Below are 7,856 nucleotides of genomic sequence, written 5' to 3' on the forward strand. Positions count from 1 at the left end.
ATCCTTCAAACAGATTCTCCCCGTGGTTTTTTTTGGACGTCAATGCAGTAGCTTACTGAGTCAAACAAACAGTGCAGATGGCTTGAAGGCTCTTAATATACTATACTGAATCATCTTCCGGAGAGCTGAGAACTCCAACAGTATGTTCAATGTATCCACAGAGTGGATGTGGTTCCAATAATGAAGCAAATTCAACCACAAATGTCTCAGATGCTGCATCATCTCCAAACTCACACAGAAGGAAAAAAGATAGTAGCAAATTATAAGAAATTTTTATTTGACTAAATTCTATTTCATGCATAAACATGACAGTCTGCCCTATTTATTAGACTCTGGTAATTAAAAAAAGTAATGAGGAGCCTTGTACAAAACAGTGAAAATGCTAGCGGTGAGGGTAGCCTACAGTTTCACTCTAGGATAAATATATATATATATATATATATATATGTGTGTGTGTATAAATAAATATATATATATATATAGAAAAGGCCTCTCCCTTTGGCCATATCAACAATCAGTTCAGATCTTTAAATATAGCCAAATATTCAAAACCACTTCTTCACTTCTCCATGATCTTCAATGCTAACATCACCCACCTCCGGCCATTTTTCTGAATGACATCAATTATATCATCTGTGACGTCTGTCTGAATGATGTGGTTCCTGAAACACCACTGGAGAATTTCTGAGCAAAACATCTGTGTGATTTTTCAAGATCAATTTCAAAGGTTGCAAGACCACACACTCTTGTCACGTATTTCTTCTTTGCTCTGGGAATTTTGGCTATGGTGACATTTTCAGGTACTGACCTCTTCTTTTGTTTAATTTCATCCCTTCTTTTTTTTTCCTCTCTCTCTTCCTCTTCCCCTACTGTTCCCTATCCCTCACCAATTCCAGCTGCTTGTTTGGGCAAACTTTGTACGTTAAGTTTTGCAAACTGTTTGGGAAGTTCTTCTCTAAGCACTGTCTGCATTTAGCAACATCAGGCTCATGTTCACAGTCTTCTGCTGGTAATGAACAAACATGAGGCTGCCAGGCGGGGCAGGGCCAGGTCGACCCCCAGGACCGGCCTTCCAGCACCCTTGCCTCCACAGTACCGGACGCAGAGCGCGTACTGAGTCCAGGCCAGTGCTCGGGTCTCCTCCGCACTCCTGCCCGCCGCATTCAGAGATGTCAGCGGCCGTCCCATGCACCTAGGCTGTCCCACAGCCCCCACTGCCGCTGCTCCCGCCACTACCACTGGTTGATATAGACACACGCAGCTCCACTGAGTTTGTGGACCGGACTTTTGGAGCGCTCAGATGGTGGCTAAAGGCGGTTTCTGGGCATTCACCCGGAATCCGAAAGGATGGGACGTCCAGGTGGGGCTGCCGACTCCGCTGCTGCCATATGTCTTGGAGTCTCAGTCCTGGGGCCTGCACACCTGCACCTTGCTTGTGCAAGCTCTAGGCCGCTGGTTCTACCTGCAGTAGACGGGGAGAGCGCACCGGCTCCATCTGGAGAGTCCTGTAGGGAGCCAGAGCACATTGCGCATGTGCGCATGCGCATGATCGCGCATGCGCAACAACCACATTGCGCATGCGCGACAACCACATTGCGCATGCGCAACGACCACATTGCGCATGCGCAACGACCGCATTGCGCATGCGTGGCGAGAGCCAATAGAGCGCCACCTCATATGGGGTGATCGGCAAGAGCCAATAGAATGAGCGCCACCCTATGGGGTGATGGGCGAGAGCCAATAGAAGATGAGCACCACCTTAGAGGCGGGGCAACCAGGCTATATAAGGACTGCCATTACCCAGGTTGTGGTTCTTTCTCCTCATGAAGTTAATGGAATAAAATTGCTGCAGAAGGATCCTCAACCCGTGTCGTCTCACTCCTTGCTGGCGAAGGGAAATCGCGACGCGGGCCACGAACAACTGGTGCCGAAACCCGGGAATTTCATCTTGCACCGCGAGGAAGAACCCCTCCTTTTGGAGGGAGGATTCAGAACTGCAGGACGATTGCTCGGAGAGGCGTGCTGCGGACCACTGCCCAGCGTTGGTAAGAAAAGAATGCCCGTTTCCTGGTGGTGGGGAGCACTCTTTGTCCTCCTTATTTGGATTTGCCTTCTCTTTTGCTCTTGTGTCTTTACTATGGGCACTGAGGCGACTTGGAAGATGGTTCAAAATTGTTTGGAGGATGAGGCATGCTCCATAGTGGTCAGGGAAGGCCGGCAGGTGTTGGAAAAGGTCCAAGACAGTTTGTCAGAAACCGAGCGATCAGAAGGGCTGGGCGCGCGTATGAAAATACCCAGCAATAAGGAAAAAGGACTGCCCGGTGGGGGCAAGAAGTTAGAAATAAATAAGGAAAAAGGACTGCCCGGTGGGGGCAAGAAGTTAGAAATAAATAAGGAAAAAGGACTGCCCGGTGGGGGCAAGAAGTTAGAAATAAATAAGGAAAAAGGACTGCCCGGTGGGGGCAAGAAGTTAGAAATAAATAAGGAAAAAGGACTGCCCGGTGGGGGCAAGAAGTTAGAAATAAATAAGGATGAAATCAATGGGAAGGTGCTTTCGGGTTTGATTGACACTGGTGCAGATGTAACGATCATTGCCAAAAAAGACTGGCCAAAAGAGTGGCCCCTCACCCCCTCACTGACTCACCTTCAGGGTACAGGCCAATCCCAAAACCCTATGTTAAGTTTGTCCCCACTTGATTGGCGCACCGAGGAGGGCAAATCCGGGACTGTATGCCCTTATGTTCTGCCTGGGCTCCCTGTCAAACTCTGGGGCAGGGATATTCTCTCACAAATGGGCTTTTTACTAATTGACACCTAGGGCCCCCTTCCCATTGAAAAATTACAGGCCGCCAAGTTGTTACTGCAGGAACAGCCCGGCACCCCACCCCCATTTGCCTCTAGATTGCTAGCTTCTTATTAGAAAGAGCCCGATGTACATTGTAGCAACCCCATTGTCAGGGGGACAAGACCAAAGGTAATGTGGACTCCCGTAAGGCAGGTTTAAGAATTTCTGTGTGAATGTGGTGCGTGGGGTGCGCACCGGAATGAAAGAGGACCGGTCCGAATGAGTGCAGGAGTGTGATTTGTGCGAGTGCCTTTAGTGTGTGTGTATATTTGTCTCATTATATTTCTCTTAGTTATGCTTATTATTATCAGCAGAGAAGTCAGGAAAATGCAAGATCATGTGGTTGAGTGTTTAATAATATCAGGAATGAAAAAGAGTGTCGCTAAGGTGGTCTATCCACCTCAGAAGTAGTCTTGATCTTAAAATTGTAACATCTGACAACTTAGGTTTCAACAACTTTGTCATGGATTGTTTTGCCGGCTTATATCAACAAAAGCGCTTTCTTGACCCAATTTTAATAAGCAGGAAACTGGCTGGTCAGGCAGAGAAACGGGGAGCAATGTTCCCAATCGGCCGACAGGGCTTAACTTTGCCCTGGGGACTTGTTCCTTCCTTTCTCAGTCTATCAGTTTTTTCCCTGCCATTTCTGAAGGGTCAGATCGATAGATCAACTGCAGATGTGTGCACATGTACATGTGGTGTTTTTAGTGAACTTATTGTCTGTCTGTTTGTCTGTCTGTCTGTCTCTCTATGTGGAACACTTGAGTGCTGGAGCCAGAATGAAAATCAGTGGTAAAAATTAGGCCTGGGGAAAACAGGATCATCTCAAGAGATCAGGGTGATATGCAGTTCAGCAATTTAAAGGATCTATGTGATTTTGGAACCTGTTAGACCAGGTTTAAACAAAGATTTCTAATTAGAATGTGGCGCCTACAACGAAATTGAAATTTTTAGTCTAAATTTTTTATTGGAAGAACATTAATAGTTATTACCAATTGAAATTCTTTTGAATTCCAATATCTGTACTATCTAGAAACAGCTACAGAACTAGAGCCAGAAATCTAAAAGTGAATTGGGAATTCAGAGTGCAAGGTTTATCTTATAAGCCTCTGCTAATTTTAATGAGGAATTTAGCTGTTTTTCAAACAACACAGGTACAGAAACCCTCAAAATAAACAAAGTTACTTGTGTTTCCGTAGACATTTGATAGTCAAAAAATTTTTTTTTCTTCTATGCTATTATCGAAGTTTGGTCAAAAAAAAAAAAAATTTTTTTTTTTTAAGCTACTTAGCTCAGGGTTATAAGGAGTGAGAGTTTTTAAAGATTTCCGAGTCCGCAGAATGCTCCAGGGGGAACCCCTGAGAGGGATTCTCTCTTTTCTTCTTACAGAGAACATGCGGCTCGTCGTCCGGTGCCGACCCTGCGGGTTTGCAATGATGATCCTGCTGCTGACTGTGCAACCGACGGAGGCCGGAGTGGGCCGGCCGGCTGACCCTACACGCCTCCTACAACAGCTGTATGGGACCCCGTGCAACTGTCAGGGAGGACAATCTTCGGTGACCCCAACGAGCTACACGAAAACCGTGGACTGTGGGACTCTGACTATATATCTCGTAACGCGGCCCAGTGCTCCAGTTTTGGCAGTGCGTACCCAAGCCTACTTTTATAAATAAGGGGGATCCCTGTCCTCAAAACTGTCAAGTGGTAGACCAGATGAATGCCATGTGTTATACCAGCTATTCTGAATGTACCCTAGGAGGAAAGAGGTATTTTACTGCAAAGCCCCATATGTCCTACGTGGAAACCGCTTGATGCTATGTTGGTTGATTGCATTTCTGATTTTGTTTTGATGGTTGTATTTTTTGATTGTTGTTTTGATTATTTGCTTTTACCTGGGTTATAGCTGACTGCTGCCTGGTGCCCCAATCCTCTGGCGGGGGCTCGGACTCGTTGGGCTCCCGCTATCCCTCTCTTTCTTGCGCTCATGGCTCCTGCTCTGGGAGCAGCCCTTGCACGCTCGGAGCCACAAGGGCTCATTGCACGAGTACGGGTGCTCCAGAGTATTCTTCCTGAGAAGGGTGTCAGGCCGGAGAGCACTGCACTGAGTTGGCCCCCGACTCAGGGTGGCGAGCCACTTGCATAGGGCCGCCGTCGGATTTTGCCCTGCCTGGAAGTGAGGACGGCGGGACAGGTGGAGCCTTGGCGCGACCTGAAGGGGACGTGCGGAGGCCTCCTCAGTCCCTTGTAATACAGGCAGTGGTGACCGCCACCTCCTTCTACCAACAGGATGGCTCCATAAACAAAGACATAAGGGGGAGATGTAGGGAGCCAGAGCACATTGCGCATGTGCGCATGCGCATGATCGCGCATGCGCAACAACCACATTGCGCATGCGCGACAACCACATTGCGCATGCGCAACGACCACATTGCGCATGCGCAACGACCGCATTGCGCATGCGTGGCGAGAGCCAATAGAGCGCCACCTCATATGGGGTGATCGGCAAGAGCCAATAGAATGAGCGCCACCCTATGGGGTGATGGGCGAGAGCCAATAGAAGATGAGCACCACCTTAGAGGCGGGGCAACCAGGCTATATAAGGACTGCCATTACCCAGGTTGTGGTTCTTTCTCCTCATGAAGTTAATGGAATAAAATTGCTGCAGAAGGATCCTCAACCCGTGTCGTCTCACTCCTTGCTGGCGAAGGGAAATCGCGACGCGGGCCACGAACAAGTCCCAGTGAAATCGGCTCCGGTGAGGAGGTGCCTCGGGGACTTGCTGCTCTCTCTTCTTCCTTGTTCTCCGTGTGCACAGTGGTGCCCACAGTCGAGTTGCTGGTGTGCCATCCGACCTCAAGTGTGCAAGGGAATACAACGTGGGACTGTTCGGCCTCGCTGCCAACATTTGAGGGAGGAAGAGATGGGGAAGGTTGAATCAGTAGGGGCAGAGGGACAGACAGGGGAGGATGTAGAAGAGAAATAAGAGTTAGGGGAGGAGGAATATTCACTGGGAGATAGGAGAGGGGGCATATTCCTGGGGTCGGAGTTAGAGTGTTTCTGAGAGGAACAGGGCTCCTGGGGAGGAGCGCTAACTGCTAGTGTGGACCACAATCTCAGTGTGTGTGTTTCAGAGGACGCCTGGGGGATGCAGTGCAGCCAAGGAACTGAAGACATCTCCTTGGAGTTTCAATCCTGGTGAACACAGATTCTGCCCATGCCCTCTATCCCTGTACTAGGAAAGTGGACTTGGCATGTAGGTCTAGGGTGAAAAGATCAGAAAACCCACCTTGTCAACATAGAGTTTTGTACAAAAACGTTCATCAATACGGGCTACTTACTTGTTCCCCAGGTCCATGATACCTACCTGCCCAAACAAAAAAGAGAAGAAAATAAGACATTAGAAAATAATAGGCAAGTAGATATCTGAATCCCTGTGCCTCTGGTTCACACGTTCATTCTCAGAAGCCAGATTCATTCAAAATCCCTAAGGAAGCAAGAGTAGCGGCTAGTCTTCAAATTCTCTAGGCAAGCAATGGAATTCTTGTGGGAAAGGACTGAGACAGTTTTGCTTGACTTTTCTGTCAACTTCATCTATGTGGAGATGACAACATTTCTAATCTAAAGAGCAGTGTTGTTTCAGAATCAAAGATCCTATTCATTAACCAGTCATCTGTTCTCAGGCACAGATGACTGGTTCTCTGGCTTTTTCCAGATTTGGGCTATTGTAAACAGTGCTGCGATGAACATATAAGTGCAGATGTTATCTCAACTATACTTTTTTGCTTCTTTGGGGTATATTACCAGTAGTGATATTGCTGGGTCAAATGGGAGCTCTGGTACATCTATACAATGAAATACTATGCAGCTGTTAGAAAAAATGAAGTCATGAACTTTGCATATAAGTGGATTAACATGGAAAGTATCATGCTAAGTGAAATGAGTCAGAAAGAGAGCGACAAACATAGAAAGATTGCGCTCATCTGTGGAATATAAAATAACAGAATAGGAGACTAATATCCAAGAATAGTAGAAATAAGTACCAGTAGGTTGGCTCCATGGCTTGGAAGCTGGTCTCACTTTCTGGGGAAGAAGGCAGCTCAGATAGAGAAGGGAACACCAAATAAAATATGGTTGGAGATCCCGCTCGGGAAGGGAGATGTGTGCTGAAAGTAGACTAAAGACTGAACACAATGGCCACTCAATACCCCTTATTGCAAACCACAACACCCAATTGGAGAGAGAGAGATCAAAAGGGAATAGCCTGCCACAGAGGCATGGTGGGGTGTGGGGGTGATGGGATTGGGGGGGAGGTATACTGGGTTTATTGGTGGTGGAGAATGGGCACTGGTGGAGGGATGTGTTTGTGAACATTGTATGAGGGAAAAACAAGTTCTAAAATGTGAAAAAAAAAGATCCTATTCAGACACTTTGTAGTCCTTCCCTCACTTCACTCTTTCCTGTTCTCATTAACAAGTTTAAATGTGCAGCATGCAAAAGAGATCCTAATGTACCAATAAGAAACAGATAAAAATACAAATCAACAGACTAAAAACATCATTTTTTAATCAAGGGAATCAAAGGGCTTACCATAGGAAGAGACTGGGCTGTGTTGCAATCAAAGGGCCTCAAACAGTAAATCCTCTATATCTTCAATGGTCACTGCAGGACACAGAGCAACTGTCAGCCTGATGGTGCAGCTGAGACTGTACCCAGCACAGTGCATGAATGAATATGGACGTGGGGGTGGGTGGACTCAGCCAAAAGAAAGCAAATGAATGCTGCCCAGACATCTCTTTCAGAGGCAGAAGGCAAATGGGAACAGAAGTGGAAGGCCTAAAGAGTTTTCACACTAACAAAGGTAACTTCTAGGATACAGAGAAAACCACATGGTAGTCTCTGGATGAGTGAAAGGGTGAATGAGAAACAAGTGAATTCATTCATTTTTGATCGAGAGCATCCAACAGGTAGCCAAAGAAAATGGATGATGGGATGACTTCGAGTTGGAGACAGC

At 46.9% G+C, this 7,856-nt stretch overlaps 1 pseudogene; it reads right to left on the reverse strand.

Annotated features, from left to right (window-relative positions):
* Nucleotides 1-545: 545 nt before the first annotated feature.
* Nucleotides 546-6,200, reverse strand: LOC129406552 (density-regulated protein-like; annotated as a pseudogene).
* Nucleotides 6,201-7,856: the final 1,656 nt, after the last annotated feature.

Source organism: Sorex araneus, chromosome 7 (genome assembly GCF_027595985.1).
Source record: "Sorex araneus isolate mSorAra2 chromosome 7, mSorAra2.pri, whole genome shotgun sequence".
Taxonomy (NCBI): Eukaryota; Metazoa; Chordata; class Mammalia; order Eulipotyphla; family Soricidae; genus Sorex; species Sorex araneus.